Genomic DNA, 22106 nt, shown 5'->3' with positions numbered 1-22106 from the left:
TAACACATAACATCACTGGCAGACAATGATGCAGCTTGCAGTAGAGTGCTTCACTCTCATGGGAATGGATTATTATGTTTCCACCAACTACTGTTCTGACGATTGAGAGTTTAGACCAGCTTAGTGTCAACCAATGCCAATGAGATTATAGAATGCCTGAGTCAGTGCAGCATTGCAGATCACAGAGTCATGTCACCCATGGACCTCTCAGAATAGCTCATAGCCATAGTGTTGCTGAGAACTAATTACCAATTAGATGCCAGGCTTGATTTTTCAGGCTGTCATATTCCATCCTGCACCCAATTAAAATCAACTGAGATCCTACCTATGATAACTCCAGCTGCCCATACCCTGTTACCCTCAATGGGGCATTATTTGGTTCAGGATGATATTTAGAACCCCACTCCCTCATCTGGTAAAAAGATTAATTCTGCCTTAGCGAGCTACCAGCCAAACCTCTTGGCTGGCTATGTGGTAAGAAAAGCACTTCTCCTGAATTGCCCCATTGTTGGAGATAGCAAATGGAGCTAACCATGAGAATAGTGTAGGTGGCATTTGGACCTAATGCAATATGCTCATGATGGATATTATGATTACAGAGTGCAATGTTGTCCTTTATCCAACTGGTGAACCACAGTGCCTCAGGGCTGAGACCCAGGTTCAATTCCAGTCTCGGGCGCCTGTCTGTGTGGAATTTGCACATCCTCCCCGTGTCTGTGTGGGTTTTCTCTGGGTGCTCTGGTTTCCTCCCACTGTGCAAGTTTGGTGAATTGGCCATGCTAAATTTTCCTCTGCTCTGCGTAGTTCCTCTGTGCTGCAGTGTGTGTTGGTCCATTGAAATAATGTTCTGATGCACATTCGTTTGTGGATGTTGGGATGATTGCTTCATTGGGAACATTTTTTTCAATTAGCCAACACACACTGCAGCACAGAGGAACTACGCAGAGCAGAGGAAATCACCTATATTGTGTACTCAAAAAGAATGGGTACCCAATGAACACAGTCTCCCAATTTCTCAGTAACAAACCCAAACAAGCAGACAAAAACATGTCCAGAAACCTAGCCTAGAAATTCCTAGAAACATGGCATTCTAACGGGATCTATATCAACTAACACATTGAGTTAGACCCCATCTACTACGCTGGAGAAAAAGAACAGGAAATGACATCACCACAGGAAACAATGTCACCACAGGAAATGACATCACCAACCCAAAGAAACTCAAACATATAAATAGAAAGCAGGAATTATCAGCAGTGCTTCACCTGGAGGCCCACTGAAGATGTTACCTAGTATAGTGATGAAACGTTTGGAAATGAACTTTCCAGCTCAGTGAGCAAACCTACATCCAGAACATCAACCTGAGCTACAAATCTTCTCAAAACTCACCTCCTGAGTGGTGTTGGGCAGGGGAGTGGACGCTGAGGAAGGAGGTGGGGGGCAACATTTCAGGCCTTGCTTTAATTCTGGATAAACACTGCACCAGGTGAAACTTGGTAGGAATTTCAAATAGGTCTTCAATCAAATTCTGGTAGTGGGAATGTTTTAGATGATTTGTCAGTGTAATGTGAGATCAATTTTTGGTGTGATGTAGAAAATTCTATTGCAATTAATCTCTGCTAAAAGAACTACTTCACTTTGCTGGGACTAGTTTTTGTTGTTAACGATTTGTGGATTCCTTTTTCTCTAAACTACATCTGATTTTAAAAAAATCAGCAAACTGACTTTCACCAAAGAGGACTGCTAGTAATACTCTGATGCATGTTCTCCTCCCCATTTTGATGCTGGAGGGATATACCTCCTCTCCAAGATAGCGGAGCAGAGTAGCAGAATTGTATTGGTTTAACAAGGAGATTTTAATAAGTATTCCCTCTGTGATACTCCATTGGCAACTACTGGAATTCATCTTTAAATGACCAACCTTTCTTAAATTGAAGTCATTGTGGCTCTTTCAGTGTGACCTCCTCTTCCATCCATTCTGAATTCACATTCCTTTTCTCTAGCCTTTGATAGAACTCCTCAACTCCTTCCAAAGTGCATAAATTGATTATCATAATGCATTTAATACCCAGACACACATTTGTGAAAGACTCCTTCTAAGCTCCACACTATGTTTCTAAACTAATCCTCACTCTAGATAGTTCCTTTATTATCAGTTTACTGAACACTGGAAATTACCTTTTACTATTAATTCCCTCAAATGCTTTCAGGGTTGAGTAATCCCCTTAACAGTTTCTTATGTATTAATGTAACAACAAACAACATGCATAAATTTACATCTGCATTTATTTAGCTGCTTAATAACATACAATAATACCTACAATTTCTGACATCATCTGTAGAAGCTTACTGCTGCTGTATATTTTGCACAACAGAAATCCTGAAACAAGGCTCCACTCCTATGCTGATGTGTCTGGAATGCAATAACAGGCTGGCATATTCTATGGCATGTCTGTGGTCTGAATGTTGAAACCTTTTGAAACCCATGAGTTTCCAAAATGATTAAGTATTTTCCAGAAAAAAGTTCCACTTGCATTGGACTTAATGACTAATGGACACACGAATGTGTGAAAGCATGACTGTGAATATACAGAATCACTTTATATGATAGAACCATAGTGCATTTACCGCATTTGCCTTATATCAATGTTATCTTCACCCTCTATTTCTCCCACAATAGAGACACTGCACCTATGCTTCTAAAATAAAACCATCTCTTTTCTCCCTCTACTCTTGAGCTGAGGTAGATCACTGGTGTAGATTTTAGTCACAACCTGATCATGCATAACCAACTGTGACTTTTTTTAACCATGGGAAGCGTAAAAGTCAAACTTGTTTGTTTCTTCAACTGGCAGCATCCAATTGTATTTTCCAGTAAGGTTTACTAGAAAATTGTACGTCTGATGTCCCTCACTCCTTTACATTTCTGTAGCATTAAGGCCAACTGCAGTACTCTCACCATTCTTCTGTTGGAGAGGATCTAACTCACAGACACGGAATCACACCACAGACTATCCCAATAAAAATCACTTTTTTCATTTCAATCAAAATAGAAACACTAATATAAACCAGAGTTTACCCAGCATGTTCAAGTGACAAACGTTTTGAATTATCGTTCTGGTTCAGTTCCCATAAGCACAATGAAATCCTGAGACAGCTGAATACATCATACAGAGTGATGAAAACTAAATTGTCTATTATACAGAGGTGCTGATTATTTGAAATGAATCAGGAATTTGAGATTTAGACAAATATTTGATGTAAAAATCAATTATGGGAGATAGCTTGACTATTCTGTATTTGTATTTGAACTCTGTCCAAGGGAATTAAAAGAAATTTTCTTTCTCCTACATTCCTATTCTGACATTGGCAATTGCTTCATGCTTATGAAAGATTACAAGGTGTCAATATTTGGTCCAAGATTATAAGTTAATAGTCTATTAAAATAACTACAAGTCCTCATTGTATATTTCAGGACAGCAGTGGGCACAATGTATGCTTTAGATCACTGTCTTCATTTTGGAAAGGATTACTGCCCTCATTGCCCAGAGAAGGATTGCTGAAAATATCGGTGGCTGGAATGAGGCATCATTTTACTGGGGCAAGTTTTCAAGAAAACTCAGATCCTTGATCAGGAACTGGGGCTCAAAGTTTTCAAAGAGGTTTTGAATTTGAAATGAGATAAAATTAGTACTAGCAAACCTGACTGATTGTCTTCACTTTCTCCTTTTTTTATTATTGGGAGCCCTTTGAATTCTTTTGCATTTCTCCAATGACCTGCAATTTAAAGTAATGGTTATGGTGCATCTGTGCACTTTATGTTGACCTTGAAAGTAACTGGTTACCAATGAGAAGGCTGTAGGATTCATTCTCAATTTCACTTGGTCCAGGATAGAGTGCACAACAGATCACATAGAATCACACAATGAGGAAGGAAAGAAAGTGGAAAGAATTGTCTTGTGGCTACACAGTTGTTCACCTCAAAGCAGCTGGTCAGAACAGCAACATCCGAGCTCTGGAACAGGTCATGCACCTGCAATCTCAGCTGCAGTTAGTCTGTGGTGCAAGGAAACTAGGGACAAGGGATAAAAGCAGAGGAAATGATACTTTCTGAAAACTATAAATTAAAAACTAACAGTTGACGTCTGGTTGAATCAATGTACTGCAAAGCATGATACAGAGTTTTGGGGGGGGGGGGGGGAATCTTATCCTAACTCAAAATCAAAGTGTAACAGATGCTGAAAATCTGAAATGAAAACAGAAAATTCTAACAATATTCAACAGGTAAAAGAGCATCTATGGAGAGAAAAACAGAGTTAACTTTTCAGATCATAACACTTTGTTAGAACTCACGGTCTGAAATTAAAACTGCACAACAGAGTGACCAGAAAGGGCCACTGTGTCGTGATACATTCTGATGAAGGATCACTATGACCTGAAACAGACAGACAATCTCTTGCCAGCAGGTTAGTGGGCAGAGGAGTTGGCTTGTGTTGGGTGGGGGAGTGCATGCATACGAAAATCTAACTGCAACTAATGAGTGCCAGAAGCCCTCATCCCACCAGTAGCGGGATTAAAATCAGTTGCAAGAGATGCCTGTGCCAAGCAGCCCACCCAACAGGTTCCCTTCCAACTCCAGGGGCAGGTTGGGAGATCCCTTCCTTACTGAACACCTAGGCTTAACAATGGGATTGCCTCCAAGGTGTTAATCTTCACATTTCCCTTGTCCCATGATCTCTCAAATCCACTTAGCCCCTCGCTGTAGCTTGCCATCTTTACAGCTGAGGAGACTCCTGACTCATTTGCTAGGCTGAATCCAAGACAGGATGCTTCTTCAAGCACTGAGTTCAATACCGACAGTAGCTATTACTCCTGACAGTGACTATTGCACCTGGCTATTACCAGGTGCAACTGGTGCTGGAAAGCTGCTGGCCTCTAGGTGGCCAATGACTTTCAGAGTTGGAATTTCCAGATGCAGCCAGATGACGTCCTGACTTCAGCCTTTCCTTACAGCAGTATTCCACCATGACATTTTAGCTGGGGAGTTTGGGATAGCGTGTGGCAGGGAAGAGGGGGAAGTGAAATCTAATACCCTTTATAATGCAGTCCAGTAACTCTGTTTCCGTCCCCAAATGCTGACAGACCCTGCTGAATATTTCCAGCATTTTCTTATCCCAGGACTGGGGTGAATCCATTCATCTTGAGCACTAGGAAGCTCTGAGCTGTGTTCAATACCTCTGGGCTAAACAGAAGACGGTCAGTCTATGTTCTCATTCCAAAATCACTGTCAAGTGACTCCTACTGGAACATGCACGTGTGCAAATAGAAATAAGTTTAACCACCGGTCATGTCCAAATAACCTGCCATCATTTACCATCCTGATGAAAACTGAAATTTGAACAATTAAAAATATTTATCTAAAAAATGGCAAATGGCATTTGCAGAATTGTACTAATAGTTACATTTTCTGCAAGGGGAATGGTAAAAGAAAGGGGATAAAATTCAAAACTTCACCACTTTCAAGAAAATAGACAGGAAATGAAAACTGAGCATGCAATTGCAGCACAAACATGTGGTATAGATCCAGTTCTTTCCAACCTGGCTGCACTCACTCCTCAAGGTTTCTGAACATTTTGTTATTGACTGTTCCAGAAGTTGGAAACATTCCAACACAGAAACTCCTTCCTGTTAAACTACACAATGAAGTGACAACATTCCTTTAAATTTAAAGAAGCACTGTATACAAAGGGAGTTAGACAAACATTTCATTGGGAAGAGGAAGAATCACAGTGGTCAGCTGTCAGTTTGCCTTAATAATTTTAAACAGGAGAATGTAGGGTTAGATTTTCGGATCTTGACAGGAGGTCGAATCAGAGACAAGTGGCTGAGAACTTCCCACAATCAGCTGGCATATCGCCAGGCACTCCTGAGCCATTTCTGAAAGGTTTGGTTAAGGACAAAACATCTGTTTGCCTGCAAGCAATGGTGAGGCCAAAAGTAATTAAGTAGTCTATTAAAATTTTAAGTCTGGAGGGGCTGACGGCACAAAGCTATTGTCCCTTCCTCTGAGTCAGGAGGCTGGAGTTCAAGTACCAGCTGTTCCAGAAATGTGTATTAAAATTTCTAAACCAATTCATTCAAAATATCTAAACTTGAATCTGCAGGTGGTTTCCCCAGTGGCTGAAATACAGCCTGAGAGCAGGCAGCCTCCTGATGTCAGGCATGAAACCAGCTCACTGTAGCCAGGATTTCCAAATGACTAGATTTGTGGCGATATTTATATTTAAAATTTATATTTTAAGTTCTTGTTGGAGTTGAGAGGGCAACTTATCTCTCACTCACCTGCATCAGCTGAATGTCTCACTGTTGTTGCTGGACAGCCTCCTGCCCACTCTCCCACAATCCTGGAGTGGCAAACCCTTCCTCGAGTCAGTAATTGGATTTTCCACTTAAAAAAATAAATCGGGCGGAGATCTACTTCCAAAGCAGTGTTATTTTGGGACCCAATGATGATTCCAAACCAAGATTAAAAATCCAGCCCAGTACTTCCAAATAACCAAGACAAAAATGTCAGCCAAACACTTTTCTAAATTATGAAAAATGTCAATAGTCTTTGCAACATTAATGAAGAATATTAGAAGCACAATTGCTTGGCAAACTGATCAGACCATGATCCCTGTGGTACAAAGTATTTTAATAATTTGGCTTCACATTTTTGTTCAAGCAGATACTTTAAATAAAAACTGAAAACTAAGGAAATGCATATCAGGCTAAATCAGTCTGTGTGAAAGGAAAGACAAGGACTCCATCTGGGTTTGCTGTGAAGTTTTGATAAAAGGACTCTAGCAAAATTATAAACCTGTCTGTCCTTTCAAGTGCTGACACATTAGTGTGTATTTCTGGCAAGAATTTCCATTTCAAGTTTTCTGCCTACATGAATTATAACGAGGAGAACAGCTTATTGGCAAACAATAACTGAAGAAATAGGATAATTTGTGACTTCAGAAGTTTCATGCTGAAGCAAGTTAGATGTCCTGAATATTTGTGATTCATTCGTGTTTTATCTTGTGTTCTCTACAAGGTTTTTGTTGGATATCGTTTACTCTTTAACTAATGCACCTGGTAGGAACCACTCCTGAACTTTGATAAGACTGACTCTATTCAGAGGAACAATTGCCAGATTCATAAAGAAAAAAACGACAGGTGGGGGAAGGGAATAAGCACTGCAAATTATGCACTCTTAAATGGACAGTGATGTCTATTTTGTATTACAAGGATACAAGCCCTGACCCAGTCACTAAATACCAAAAGAGCAATTTACTTCTCATTCACTCCCATTGAATGAAAATAACAATGGATGAAACTCCTTCCTATTCATTCATATTGTCTGGAATTCAATTTGGTAAAATTCTTTTACTACTTACCCTAGAAATGCTAATCAAACTTGTTAAACTGAAAAATCAAATCCTATCCTGACCACAGGTTGTCACCCAGTTATTCAGATGTGAAATCACAATCGCGGTTCCACATCTGACCTATTGGTGATATTATCTAAAGTTAGCAACATAATTTCGAAGATTAATCAATTTTCTTTTTCAAATTTATTCTTTCTTAATCCTTAATTGTTGACTTTGTCCCCCCTTCCTCGTAAAGGAAACGTGGCATTATTAAACTACTACTTGTCAATTTAACTTGTCTTTTCCTATTTTTAAACAATGTCCTGCGCTGTGCGCCTCGATGATCACCAGGGTTTTGCAATCAGTGGAATAAAATTTAAAACCTGTTTTCTCTTTTCCACGAGTCTCTGGGAATGAAGAGCGTGGACAGGAATATAAAAAAAATCTGAATTCAAATATTATTCTCAGTAAAGCAATCACTAAACGTGTTCCGAAATGATTGCATGCATATATTATATTCATATGATTTTCAATATATTGCTTAGAACTCAAGCACTGCTTTCAACAATGCAATAAATTAAAAATCCTTACCTCAATCTTGGAGAAAACAGGATCACAGTTTATTGTTAAACTTCAGTCTGTGTGTGATATAGTTTAAGGGCAAATCAATTTCCATTTCACAAATCAGTTGTCTCCTCTATGTCTTTACTGCTTTAAACGAATATCGTTTTTAATACAGGCATCCAGCTCAGAATTCTGTCTCTGGGATTGCATCTGGTACACGAAGGCAGAACCAGACTGCTAAAATTTCTCGCAGCTCGCGGCTCAGAGACTCCAGTTGAGTTTGAATATTTTTGTCTTACTGGCTGTGTGGGAGTTTGCATTTTAAATCAGTCCCCTAAAAAGCCTTCAAATGGTTCCTCTGCGGTCCTAGTGCTTGAAAAAGCAGTCTTCATTATAATGCACTACATCTTCAAAACAATTGCATTTATTACTCTCTATCCGTCCAGTCCTCCATGTTTTGCTGTGCGCTGTTTTAACAGGTACCTTGGGAAATTTTGATTACATGCTCAACATGAAAGTAAACTGTGTGATATATAGCATTTTAATTTACGTTGATTATATTTTAATGTGTTTTATTGCTTTGCATTTATTTATGTAATTCAAAGCATGGTAGAAAGAACTTCTTAAAAATACTATTTTTCTTTCAGAATTACAGCCATTTTCCTATAACAGTATGAAAACAGGCCCTCCAGCCCAACAAGTCCATACCAACCCTCTGAAGAGTAACCCACTCAGACCCATTTCCCTTCCCTACATTTACCACTGACTAACACAATGGGCAATTTAGCATTGCCAATTCACGAAACCCACACATCTTTGGATTGTGGGAGAAAGCCCACACAGACACGGGGAGAATGTGCAAACTCCACACAGTCATCTGAGGAGGGACTTGATTCCAGGACCCTGGTGCTGTGAGGCAGCAGTGCTAGCCACTGTGCCACCACAGTATTCTAACAGTCCTGAGGGCCACCTGAGGTTCTAATTTTATGATTCTGGAGTCATGTTAGTGCATAGAGAAGCACAAGCTTCCTGGCTGAATCTCAGGTTAAGAGAAGTGATGAACAGTTGGGAAATTGATGAATAACGGCACACGGAGAAACTGGAGATAGTACCGAAAAGCTGATGAGTAATTCCATTTATCAGTTCAGCCAGCATAGGATACTAACTTAAGCCAGGAGAGTCTTCGCAAGAAGTGTTCGAACTTTTCAATGGATTTCTATTTGTGCCACAATTTTTCCACTTTTGACTCCGGTAACAAGCAGATATATGAACTCTTGGCTTACCAGCCATTGGTTTTTATGACTACTCCAGTCTAACCATTTCAACTCAACAGTGTATCTATATAAATTACCACAATACAATTTGCCAGATACTGGTAAATTTGAAAGTTATCACTTATGTAGTTGGTCCTTCTTTTACACAATAATAGCAAAATATATGGATACATTTCTAAATATATACCCGCACAGACTAAAGTGAGTGACTATTTATATATAGTTCCTAACACATAAGAGCAAGACATATATTGATGTGTTTTTATTGTTTTATCTATTTATGAATGTCAAAGCATATTAGAAAGAACTTCTTTAAAAATTTCATTCATCTGTATTATGTCTGTTCTTCAGAATTACAGCCATTTCTCTGTATAATTTATACTTCCCTCCCTGAGGGGAGAGATGTGATCTGAGTGGGAAAGAGCACATAAAAAAAGGAAGGGACAAAGATGTTATGGAAGATATATTTTAAGATGTTTTTTAAGGCATGATGAAAAGTAATAAAGGATGTTTTTGATGATAAGGGAATAATAAAAGAAATATTTTTGCAGGGCCTTTGCATTGATGTATATTAGCACAATTGACTGGATGGCTGATTTGGGATGTATAGTGACACTGATAGTGTGGGTTCAATTTCCGTTCTGGCTGAGGTTACCATGAAAGTACAACCCTGCCCCTTATCTGTGATACTGTGACCCTCAGGTTAAACTCACCACTCCTAATGAGAGAATAGGACTATTGTGACTTTGCTCTTTATTGTAGATCTGGCAAGTTGCCTTGTATATTGGTAATGTCTGAATAACCTCTGAATTAAGAGAATTTAAAATGATGCTTCTGTCTAAAAATATCCTGGTCTGATCATTGACCCATCTATAAGTATTAACATTGCTGTCTAATCTTAGGCAGTGAGCTGGGGTGATACCAGACTACTCAGTCCTTTTGAAAAGGTTAGGCTTTCATCTAAGATGCATAGTCTGCTAAGAGAGGAGTGATAGTGAAAGGATAAGGTCCTTGAGGATAATTAACTAATTCTACCATATGTCTTTATTAACACTTTAATCAGATGGATTTGGATAGAAGCATTAGTGAGAGGATACATCCAATCTATTTCTTTCACCTTGTCCATCTCATTTGCAGTTTTAAAAGGGGTTTTTGTGTAGTGAGGTCTGATAGATTTGCTTCAGTTTAAAATGGCTTAAATTGGGGAATGGTGAGGAATATTTGAGCATGGCAGGAACAAAACTGTTTGGGTGACATGTGGATCGAAAAATAGGATGGTTTGGAAAGGGTAACTCTTCTTTGTTCCTTCCTCTTCCTATTGTACTTTAAGCACCATCTTTTCTAATGCAATTGTGAGGCTACACAAACCCCTTCATTCATTCTTTAATTTCCAGATTAAAGTTACTTATTCTTTGGGCAAAAGCTATCCTGGTGTGTTATATATATGCATAATTATTTGCATCAGGAACAACTAAGTAAGTAACCATTACCTGCTGAATAATGTTCTAATTTCAGATTAACAGTGATTTTACCATCTGCACTTCTGTATAAAAAGGTTTTCTCTAAAGTTTTAGGAAGGAATGTATTTGTTCAGTGAGACGATGCCACACCCTTTGAGCATACTTTTTTATTTGATCTCATTTATCCCCAGGAGCAAACTGAAATATTAGAAATAGTTTTGTTACTAGTCAGCACACCTGGACGGTTGGTCTATTTTGTGTGAGAAAGCAAAAGCGATTAATTCACTCCAGTCTGATGCAACGTCTCAAGTGATTCTCTATCAGGTCCCACATTGTTACTATAAATCTTTATTTTGAATTATTTTCTTTACCTATAAAATTATCTGCATTTGTTGCTGGCTGTCCCATGATTCAAGGATGACATGTGGTCTAGGTCATCAACTTTTGACAAAAGTCTTGTTTTGATCAGTTTAGGCCAGTGATTTCTTTTTGAAAAAGAAATGCAGAAATTCCAGTGTTTTCTTTAAGATTAGATTAGATTCTCTACAGTGTGGAAACAGGCCCTTCGGCCCAACAAGTCCACACCATCCCTCCAAAGAGAAACCCACCCCCCCTACCCTATATTTACCCCTGACTAACACACCTAACACTGTGGGCAATTTAGTATAGCCAATTCACCTGACCTGCACATCTTTGGATTGCGGGAGGAAACCCACGCAGACACAGGGAGAATGTGCAAACTCCACATAGACAGGCGGGAATCGAACCCAGGTGCTGTGAGGCAGCAGTGCTAACCACTGGGCCACCGTGCTGCCCATATATTTAATGAAAGATTTAACCTACTAAGATACCATAGTTTTAAAAAAGAAATCATTTTGACTCTACAAGGGTCAAGTAAAGGGTCTACAAGGGTGGGCAGCATGGTGGCTCAGTGGTTAGCACTGATGCCTCATAACGCCAGGGACCCAGGTTTGATTCCAGCCTTAGGTGTCTGTCTGTGTGGAGTTTGCACATTCTCCCCATGTCTGCGTGGGTTTCCTTCCACAATCCAAAGATGTGCAGGTCAAGTGAATTGGCCATGCTAAATTGCCCACAGTGTTAGGTGTGTTAGTCAGAGGGAAGTGGGTCTGGGTGGATTACTCTTCAGAGGGTCAGTGTGGACTTGTTGGGCCGAAGGACCTGTTTCCACACTGTAGGGAATCTAATCTAAAGCAAGTGCCAAATAATATCTTTGGTAGTGAATTATGCTGTGAAACCTCAGAATCAACACAAGTTAGATATGAATTAATATACAAATTGTGAATTAAATGCAAGATACAGCTAAAGACAGATCTTATGAATTGATTAGTGCACTCAGCATATATAGCATCAATCTCAGTCACAAAACCCTTTAAAAATGTCTTGCTCTCAAAGAATTTCAGCTCCTCTTCCTCTTGTATTGTATCAATTATATAATTTCCAAGTTCGGATGTCTCTGTGACCTCTAATATTGTTTCAACTAGTTTCAGTTAACCCAGAAAGTATGGTTTCCAATCTGTTTCAGTCTTATTTTCCTTAGAAACTGGACAGGTTAGTTTTCTTTCTTAGTCCCCTTTACATTTGGTGTTGATCCGAAGATAAATAAACTTTAAAACCTTGGATTCCATCATACCGTTCATTTAATTGATCAGGCTAACTCTGATTCCACAGATCTTTTAGCATCTCGGACAGAATGTCCTGGAAATTGGTGGGATCCAAATTTGCTCCTTTGTCTGTCTTTCTTTTTGGGGGACTTTAACTTCCCTAACATTGACTGGGAATACTATAGTTCAAGTAGCTTAGATTAATCAGTTTTTCTTCAATGTGTGCAGGAGAATTTTCTGACACAGTATGTAGACAGATCAGCAAGGGGCGATGCCAAATTGGATTTGGTACTGCGGAATGAACCTGGCCAGGTGTTACATTTGGAGGTAGGTGAGCACTTTGGTGATAGTGACCACAATTTGGTTATGTTTACAATAGTAATGGACAGGGATAAATATATTCTGCAGGGAAAGAGGTATAACTGGGGGAACGGCAATTATGATGTGATTTAGGATGCATAGGATAGGGAAGAAAACTGCAGGGGATGGACACTCTTGAAATGTGGAGCTTATTCAAGGAACAGCTACTGCGGGTCCTTGATAAGTATATACCCTTCAGGCAGGGAGGTAGTTGTCAAGAGAGGGAGCCATGGTTTACTAAAGAGGTTGAAACTCTTGTCAAGAGAAAGAAGAAGGCTTATGTGAGGATGAGGCGTGAAGGCTCAGTTCGGGGGCTTGAGGATTATAAGTTAGCCAGAAAAGATCTATAGAGAGAGCTAAGAAGAGCCAAGACGGGACATGAGAAGTTGTTGGCAGATAGGATTAAGGAAAACCCTAAGTCCTTCTCTAGGTATATCTGGAATAAAAGAATGACTAGAGTAAGATTAGGCCCAATCAAAGATAGTAGTGGAAAGTTGTCTTGGAATCTGACGACATAGAGAAAGCACTTAATGAATACTTTTTGTCAGTATTCACATTAGACAAGGGTAATCTTAGTGAGAATAAAGAGATAGAGGCTACTAGATTAGATTGAATTGCGGTTGACAATGAGGCGGTTTTAGCAATTTTGGAAGATCTGAAAATAGATAAGCCCCCTGGGCCAGATGGAATTTATCCTTGGATTCACTGGGAAGCCAGGGAGGAGATTGGAGAGACTTTGGCTTTGATCTTTATGTCATCATTGTCGAAAGGAGTAGTGCCAGAAGACTGGAGGATAGCAAATGTTGTTCCCTTGTTTAAGAACGAGAATCAAGACAAACCTGGAATTAGAGGCCAGTGAGCCTTACTTTGGTTGTGGATAAGGTGGTGGAAAAAGGTTATAAGAGATAGGATTTATAATCATCTGGAAAGGAATAGTTTGATTAGAGATAGTCAACACGGTTTTGAGAAGGGTGGGTCATGCCTAACTAACCTTACTGAGTTCTTCAAGAAGATGACAAAACAGGTGGATGAAGGTAAAGTAGTTAATGTGGTGTATATGGACTTCAGTAAGGCATTTGATAAGGTTCCACACAGTAGGCTATTGCACAAAATACAGAGTTTTGGGAGTGAAGGTGATTTAGCAAATTGGATCACAAATTGGCTAGCTAAAGAAAACACAGGATGGTGGTTGATGGGAAATGGTCATCCTGGAGCTCAGCTACCAGTGGTATGCCACAAGGATCTGTTCTGGGGCCACTGCTGTTTGTCATTTTTATAAATGATCTGGATGTGGGTATAGATGGATGGGTTAGTAAATTTGCAAATAACACCAGGGAGGCAGATAGTGCCAAAGATGATGTGGGTTACAGAGGGACATAGATAAGATGCAGACCTGAGAAGTGGCAAATGGAGTTTAATGCGGAAAAGTGTGAAGTAGTTCACTTCAAAAGAAATAACAGGAATGCAGAGTACTAATGGGCTAATGGTAAAATTCTTGGCAGTGTAGATGATCAGAGAGCTTGTTGTCCAGGTGTATACATCCCTGCAAGTTGCCACCCAGGTTGATAGGGTTGTTAAGAAGGCATATGGTATGTTAGCGTTTATTGGTAGATGGATTGAGTTTCGGAGCCACAGGGTCATGCTTCAGCCATACAAGACATTGCTAAGGCGGCACCTGGAGTATTGCGTACAGTTCTGGTCACCGCATTATAGGAAGGATGTGGAAGCTTTAGAGAGGGTTCGGGGTGAGGGGGGGATCTAAGATGGTGGTGATCTGAGAAGATCACACTGCAGAGCTTCGCATTGCAGCAGGAGCAGGACGGTCCTTTAACCCACCCAACCCAGGTCATCAGGATTTCTTGGGGCGTTGGAAAGATTGTGGAGCCCCAAGAAACATTTAAAAATTGACTTACCTGTATTTTCAGCTGACCAAAAATGCCTAAAAAGGGAGGAGAAGCATCTGAGGCTGGGCATGCAGCTCAGCCTGCAGCAGCCTCGGAGCCGATTACTCTCCAGGACCTGATGAACCAGCTCTCAAAATCTCGTGAGATGTTGGGGAAACAGTTTGAAGAGAAGCTGGCGCCAGTCTCTCTCATGCTGCAGAAGCATGAGCAGTAGCTGGGAGACCTGGAGAAGAGGACGGATGAGGTGGAGCACAGGGTCACCGTGGTGGAAGCTGATGCCAGTTCATTCAAGGAAGAGATCCAAGCCCTGAAGACACAGGTTCATAATTTATGTGACCAAGTGGATGATCTCGAAAACAGGGGCAGGAGAAAAAACATTCGGATCATCGGTCTGCCTGAGGGTAAGGAAGGTGAGCGGCCTGCGGAATTTGTTGAAGATTGGCTTCCGAAATTCCTTGACTTGGAGACTGGCATGAGAGGACTGAAGATAGAGAGGGCTCACTGGGTCGCAGCACGGAGGTCGGGTCTGGGTCAACGCCCTTGTCCTTTCCTGGTGCGGTTCCATCATTACTGGGATAAGGAGAGAGTCATGGAGGCTTCCAGACTCCAGGGGAAGGATCCAAAGGCCCTAATTTATGAGGGGTCTAAGATCATGTTTTTTCAGGACGTTTCAGCGGTGGTGATCCAGAAATGAAAATCGTATGATGGTGTCAAGAGAAGATTGAAAGAGCTTGGGATTCAGTACTCCCTGAGATATCCGGCAGTGCTTCGGATCACCTTAGATGGATCCATGCATCTCTTTGACACATCAGAGAAGGCAAGAGGCTTTGTGGGCAAACTAACCAAATTTAAACAATTGTAGTATGTATAAATATTGTTGCTTGGGCATGCATTTATCATTCTGTAAAAGAAATGGAGGAAATCCGGTTGGAGCTTTGTTTTTCCCCTTTTTTTTCCTCTATTGATAATAATTTGGTTCAAACTATGTCTGGCGGTGGTTAAGATGTACATTTTAAATTTCTAAGTTAGGACATACTAAAGGATGGGTAGGGTATTTATTCTCCCATTTTTTTATAAAATATTTTTTTAAATTCATATTGATATTCTATGGGGTGTTTATTCTTTTTAGCTTGTGCTTGCAATGTGGCTCTAGCTGGGAGAAGTGAAGGTGGTTGAGATGGTTAGATGCCTATTTATGGGCAGTTCGGGACGGGTAGTTGCACCCTCCGGGCAGGGGGTGAGTTCCCCTACTCAGTGCTATTGGCGCTTTATATGTTGGTTTATTTTCTGGTTTTTGTTGTTTTTTATTTTTAATAATTTTATATGTTTGTTAAATGTAGTGGTTTTAGTTTATGTAGTTTTTATATTTGGTGGACCATGCAACACTAAGACTCAGCAATTTGTGGTTCGGGTTCCTCCTCTCTGGAATTTAAATGTAATTGCAGAAGATTATGGCTAATGATTTGATTAAATTATGTACCTGGAATATCAAGGGAAGTCACTCACCAATTAAGAGGAAAAAGGTACTCTTGAGTCTTAGAAAGGAGAAGGTGGATATTGCTTTGTTACAGGAGACACATTTGGATGACAAGGAGCATCTGAAATTACAGCAGAATGGCTTTGACCGAGTTTATTTTTCATCATTTAATACCAGAAGTAGGGGAGTGGCTATATTGGTAAGGAAAAATCTCTCATTTAAATTGTTGGAATGTGTTAAAGACACATACGGGAGGTTTGTAATTCTTAAAGCCTTGATAAATGGAGAAGAATATGGCTTTTTAAATGTTTATTGTCCCCCAGCTCATCCTCTTAAATTCTTAGTAGAATTTTTTTAAACTGATAAGTCTCAAGTCTCGGCACATCATTATAGGGGGAGATTTTAACTGCCTCATGGACCCCCCAGTAGACAGGTTGCCTAAAGATCCCTCGATACCCTCTGCACAAACTAAACAGTTATTGGGTTTGTGTGGGGAATTAGGGTTGGTGGACGTCTGGAGGTGTCTCCACCATACAGGTAGGGATTTCACAATTTTCTCCAATCCACACAGATGTCACACGAGGATTGATTTTTTTCTGACCCCTGCGGTAATCCTGGATCTGGTGGCATCCTGTACAATTGGTAATATTGCCATCTCTGATCATGCTCCAGTGTACCTCATGGTTAAAATTAAGGATGTTACAGTGGATTCAAGGTATTGGCGAATGGACCCCTTTATTCTCATGGACAGGAAGCTTGTGGAATATTTCTCTAGGGAATTTCGGGCATTCCTAGAAATCAACATAGGCTCGGTTGATAGCTCATCTGTTCTCTGGGAAACTGCCAAAGCTTATGCCAGAGGGTTAGTTATTTCATATTCCACAAGTAGGAAGCGGCAGAAGGGTGAGCAGCAACGTCTCCTTGAAGCATGGTTGAAGTCAGCCGAGAAGGCCTATTTTGACAGGATTACGGCACTGCTGTCTGCACTAGATTCTGTGCTCACGCAGACGGCAAAGAAGGAGCTGGCTTTTGCAAAGCAAAGGTTATATGAGCATGGTGACAAGCCAGGCCAAATACTTAGCATACCTTGCCAGAAAGAGAAGTGCCCCACAAACCATTACAGCGATTAGGGAAGGGTCTGGGAACCTAACATGTGATTCTAAAAAGATTAATGTGGCGTTCCAGAGATTCTACTCTAAGTTATATCAGTCTGAGAATTGTGAGGAGGGGCAGGCCAAAATGGAATCCTTTTTTAGAGATCTGAAGCTCCCGGGTGTGACTCCCAAACAACAGTCCTTTCTCAATGCCCCATTATCAGAGCAAGAAGTGCAGAAAGCTGTGAGGTAGCTTCAGAGTGGAAAGGCGCCCGGACCTGATGGACTTCCCAGTGAATTCTATAAGGAATTTATAAGTATACTGTCATGCCCGATGCTGAATATGTTTAATGATTCATACAGTCATGTTTGTCTCCCACCATCTCTGAGCGAGGCCAATATTTCACTTATCCTTAAAAAAGGGAAGGATCCGGAAGACTGTGCTTCATACAGGCCCATCTCGCTCTTAAATGTGGACTTTAAGATCCTCTCTAAGGCTCTTGCATTAAGGCTGGAGACTGTGTTACCCTCTATTATTAAAGAGGATCAGACGGGCTTCATAAAGGGTCGCAGATCCTCCAATAATGCTAGGAGGCTGCTTAACATAATTCAAGCATGCCAACAGCAGTCAATATAGGGATTGGTGATTTCTTTAGATGCAGAGAAGGCATTTGACTGAGTTGAGTGGCCGTACCTTTTCTATACTCTATACCAGTTTGGTCTGGGCGAAGTTTTCATAAGATGGGTAAGGGTTCTCTACAGTGTACCTCTCGCTGCGGTCATTACCAATGGGGTACAATCAAGTAATTTTAATATTTCTAGGGGCAGCCGGCAGGGCTGGCCCCTTTCACCATTACTTTTTACATTGGTGATTGAACCGTTGGCAGAGGCCATTCGTGGGGATCTCAATATATCAGATCCAGAAGTGGGGTCAAAATTACATAAGATCTTGCTGTATGCAGACGATGTTCTAATTTTCTTGACAAATCCAGCAGTCTCAGTGCCTTGCCTGATACAATGCATTCACAAGTTTGGTGCTTTTTCAGGATATAAGATTAATTTTGCTAAATCGGAGGCCATGCCTATGGGTGGTCTTACGAAAGAGTTGGCTCTTGAAAGTGACTATAGATTCCCATTTAGATGGTCACGGGGGGCTTTGTGTATTTGGGCGTATTCATTACTCCAGTTCTGGATTGGCTGTTCAAAGCCAATTTTACTCAATTGTTTGAAAAAATTAAACAAGATCTCCAAAGATGGGAGGCACTTCCAGTCTCATGGTTGGGTCGGATAGCGCTTAATAAGATGAATATTCTCCCTTGTTTGCTATACCCTATACGGATGCTTCCCCTGATTTTCAATAAACAAACACTCAGGAGACTGAACAGTTGGTTCAGCTCCTTTATCTGGCACCGTAAATGGCCCCTCATTAAATTAGCCAAACTGCAGTTGCCTCACAGATTTGGGGGAGTAGACCTTCCGGACATTTAAAAATTACCAATTAAGCTCGCTCTTGACCTACGTGAGTGATTGGGTTTGTGGGGACCCTCTTTCAATATGGCTAGATATCGAAGTCTCCCAGGCAAGGTGCCCCCTTACCAGTTTGCTGTTTTTGGACAAGGTGAGGACAGTTAGGGAATATTGCCATAACCCAATAGTCATTAATACTGTTAAAGCATGGAGGGCAATTTGGCAGAGGCAAGGTAATATTGGCAAAACACCTTTGTTTACACCTTTAGTGGGTATGCCGAGTTTTCAACCAGGTATGATAGATTCAGGATTTAAACATTGGGCAGCTAGGGGTATATCTTGCATGGGTGATTTATTTGAGGGAGATGCAATGATGTCATTCAATCAGTTAATACGGAAGTACGAGTTACCTAATAGAGACATCTTTCGTTTTTTTCAAGTTAGGGATTTTATTCAAAGAAGAACCACACTTTTGACTGATCCCTACAAATCTGACATAGAAAGAGGGGTACTAAGGGCTAAGAGTACACTCTCTGTCAGTACTCTATATCACCAATTGGGGGGTGCCACCTCAGATGAGTCTGATCGACTCTGCAAGATGTGGGAAAGAGAGCTGGGTGTTGAAGTTTCTTCAGAGGCATGGGAGGATATTTGGGAGAATGCAAGGAAGATATCAATTTGCAATAGGACCCATACTTTACAGTTGAAGATTCTCCACAGGTTCCACTTAGCCCCAGACCATTTGTCAAAATTTAAACCAGGGGTATCTTCAGCATGCCCCAAGTGCAAGGTCTGTACAGGTACTCTTACCCATTGTCTTTGATCTTGTGACAGGCTTCAAACATATTGGAGCGCTGTGGTGGATGCAATGGAGAGGATTTTAGGTGTAGGGTTGGAGAAGGATCCTATTTCGCTCCTTTTCGGCCTACCCATTGTATTTCCTGCAGACTCGCATAAGGTAAAACTTTTCAATATTCTTACGTTCTGTGCAAGGAAGAATATCTTGCTAGGTTGGATATCAGAAAAACCCCCAGGCTTGTCGGGTTGATGGAAGATTGTTATGGAGCATATTCCCCTGGATTTTCTCACAAATATGGTACACCACAAAATTGAGAATTTTTACAAGACGTGGCAACCCTTTTTGAAATACCTGGACACAGATTTATCTGCCACACTAACAAGGGCTTTTATATAGCCGTAACGATTGTGTTTCATAAGTCCAATATCCAGGGAGGAGGAACTGTGAATGGATGAGTGTTTTGTTTGGCTGGGCTGAGTTTGTTGTTTGTTGTTAGGTATTTATTTAGTTAATTAAATAGCTAGTTTAGGTTTTTTTTAATTTTATACTTCTCTATATATGTTTATACACTCGTGTAGGAGGGTGGGTTGGGGAAATATATTTTTGTTGAAACTTTATTGCTGGAACAGCACAGCAGGTCAGGCAGCATCCAGGGAACAGGAGATTCGACGTTTCGGGCACAGGCCCTTCTTCAGGAAGGGCCTGTGCCCGAAACGTCAAATCTCCTGTTCCCTGGATGCTGCCTGACCTGCTGTGCTGTTCCAGCAATAAAGTTTCAACTTTGATCTCCAGCATCTGCAGACCTCACTTTCTCCCTGGGGAAATATATTATAAAACAAAAGAGAGGGTTCAGAGGAGATTTACTGGGATGTTGCCTGGTATGGAAGGAAGGTCTTACGAGGAAAGACTGAGGGAACTGAGGCTGTTTTCATTGGAGAGAAGAGGGTTGAGAGATGACTTAATCGAGATGTATGAGATAATCAGAGGGTTAGATAGGGTGGACAGAGAGACCCTTTTTCCTCGGATGGTGAAAGCTAACACAAGGGACATAGCTTTAAATTGAGGGGTGATAGATTTAGGACAGATATCAGGGGTACTCAGAGAATAGTAGGGGCATGGAATGGCTTGTGTGCAACAGTAGTAGACTCACCAACGTTAAGTGGCATTTAAATGGGCATTTAACATACATATGGATAATAGTGGAACGGTGTAGGTTAGATGGACATCAGATTAATTTCACACGTCAGCGCAACATCGAGGGCCAAAGGGCCTGTACTGTGCTACAATGTTCTATGTTCTCTGAATGCTGCTCTGTTTCAACATCGTGACATTTGCACTCAAAATGTGATACAGCTTGATGGACAAATTGTCATCATTTTGAACGATTCATAGCAAGCTTTTCCCATTCAATAATACCAATGCTGCCACATTTCAAAGAGAACATTAGTGTGTCTAAGAAGTACTTCCTTTGTCCTCCTCTGGAAAGCTGGACCTTTGGAAGTTAAGAAAACAGGATTTGGCAAAAAGATGCTTTTCATCTATCTACACACAGTATCCAAAGTTGTTTATGCTACTGTTTTACTTGGATGCTTGTGCAGTTGGCTTCAAGAATGATACCAACACTTGTTCAACAATCCTCCTATTGAATCTGGTGAATGTGGCCAAGGCATTGTTGATGAAATTTCTCGAGTGCTCTTCTTATCTCTGATAGACTGTCAGGTCTCACTGCAGTACAGAACTAAGTGGCAACAACTGTTCTGTGCACCAGGACTTCTACTGTTACTTGTTAATTGTGGTTTGTAAACGTTAAGCTGACAAAGCTGACCTGGTGTTCACTCTCCACGTCAATGGTAGCTATTAGGGGTCTGCCAAGGTATGGAAAATGCTCTACATATTCTAGAGTCCATCCTTCAGTATTCACAGAGGTAGAATATTTGGTTGGCTGGGTGGCGAGGGATGATATTTGAGGGTTTTGTTGGTAACATTCAAGGAAAGGCCAAGATTCTAGTATGCAGGATTGATGGTATATAGAATGGCTTGCAAATCCAGTGCAGAGTGGACAACAACACTGCCTTCTGCAGCTGTAGATCGTATTTGTTGCATTACATGTCAAACCCACACAAGGTCAAATAATATGGCACGTGTCAGTCTGATGCTGTACTGCTATAGTCTGTATCATTACCAGCTCCTTTTGTGCCCATAGAGGTTTATAAAATCATGAGGGGCATGGATAGGGTAAATAGACAAAGTCTTTGCCCTGGGATCGAGGAGTCCAGAACTAGAGGGCATGGGTTTAGGGTCAGAGGGGAAAGATTTAAAGGGGACCTTAGGGGAAACTTTTTCATACAGAGGGTGGTGCATATATGGAATGAGGAAGTGGTGGAGGCTGGTAAAATTACAAGATTTAAAGCACATCTGGATGGGTATATGAATTGGAAGAGTTTAGAGGGATATGGGCCAAATGCTGGCAAATGGGACTAGATTAGATTAGAATATCTGGTCAGCATCTATGAGTTGTACCAAAGGGTCTGTTTCTGTGCTGTACATCTCTATAAATCTATGTGTATTTATGACTATGAATATGTGCATGCACATATGTGATATTTTGGACAATACCTGTAATGAATGGATATTGTTCAAAAACTAGCATTGGGCTACATTTAGCTCACAAATGAAATTCAGTGGTAT

General features: G+C 40.7%; 1 protein-coding gene across 6 annotated transcripts in view; it reads right to left on the bottom strand.

Moving 5' to 3' along the window:
* The window catches only part of LOC122557273 (serine protease 23-like), a 270056-nt gene that overhangs the window by 25903 nt on the left and 222047 nt on the right, over positions 1–22106 (bottom strand). The window contains exon 1 of one of the 6 annotated variants that reach the window (XM_043704794.2): positions 7989–8370. The exons of the other annotated variants lie outside the window; for them this stretch is intronic. The gene's annotated coding sequence lies outside the window, so the exon portion shown is untranslated. Of the gene's footprint in view, positions 1–7988; positions 8371–22106 lie in introns of those variants that run through there. 6 annotated transcript variants of the gene reach the window in all.

The sequence above is a fragment of the Chiloscyllium plagiosum genome, unplaced genomic scaffold (genome assembly GCF_037043375.1).
Source record: "Chiloscyllium plagiosum isolate Xiang-an unplaced genomic scaffold, Cpla_swu_hap1 HiC_scaffold_11, whole genome shotgun sequence".
In the NCBI taxonomy this organism is placed as follows: domain Eukaryota; kingdom Metazoa; phylum Chordata; class Chondrichthyes; order Orectolobiformes; family Hemiscylliidae; genus Chiloscyllium; species Chiloscyllium plagiosum.
Note: the sequence above shows the minus strand (reverse complement) of the source record. Positions and strands in the feature narration are given on the sequence as shown.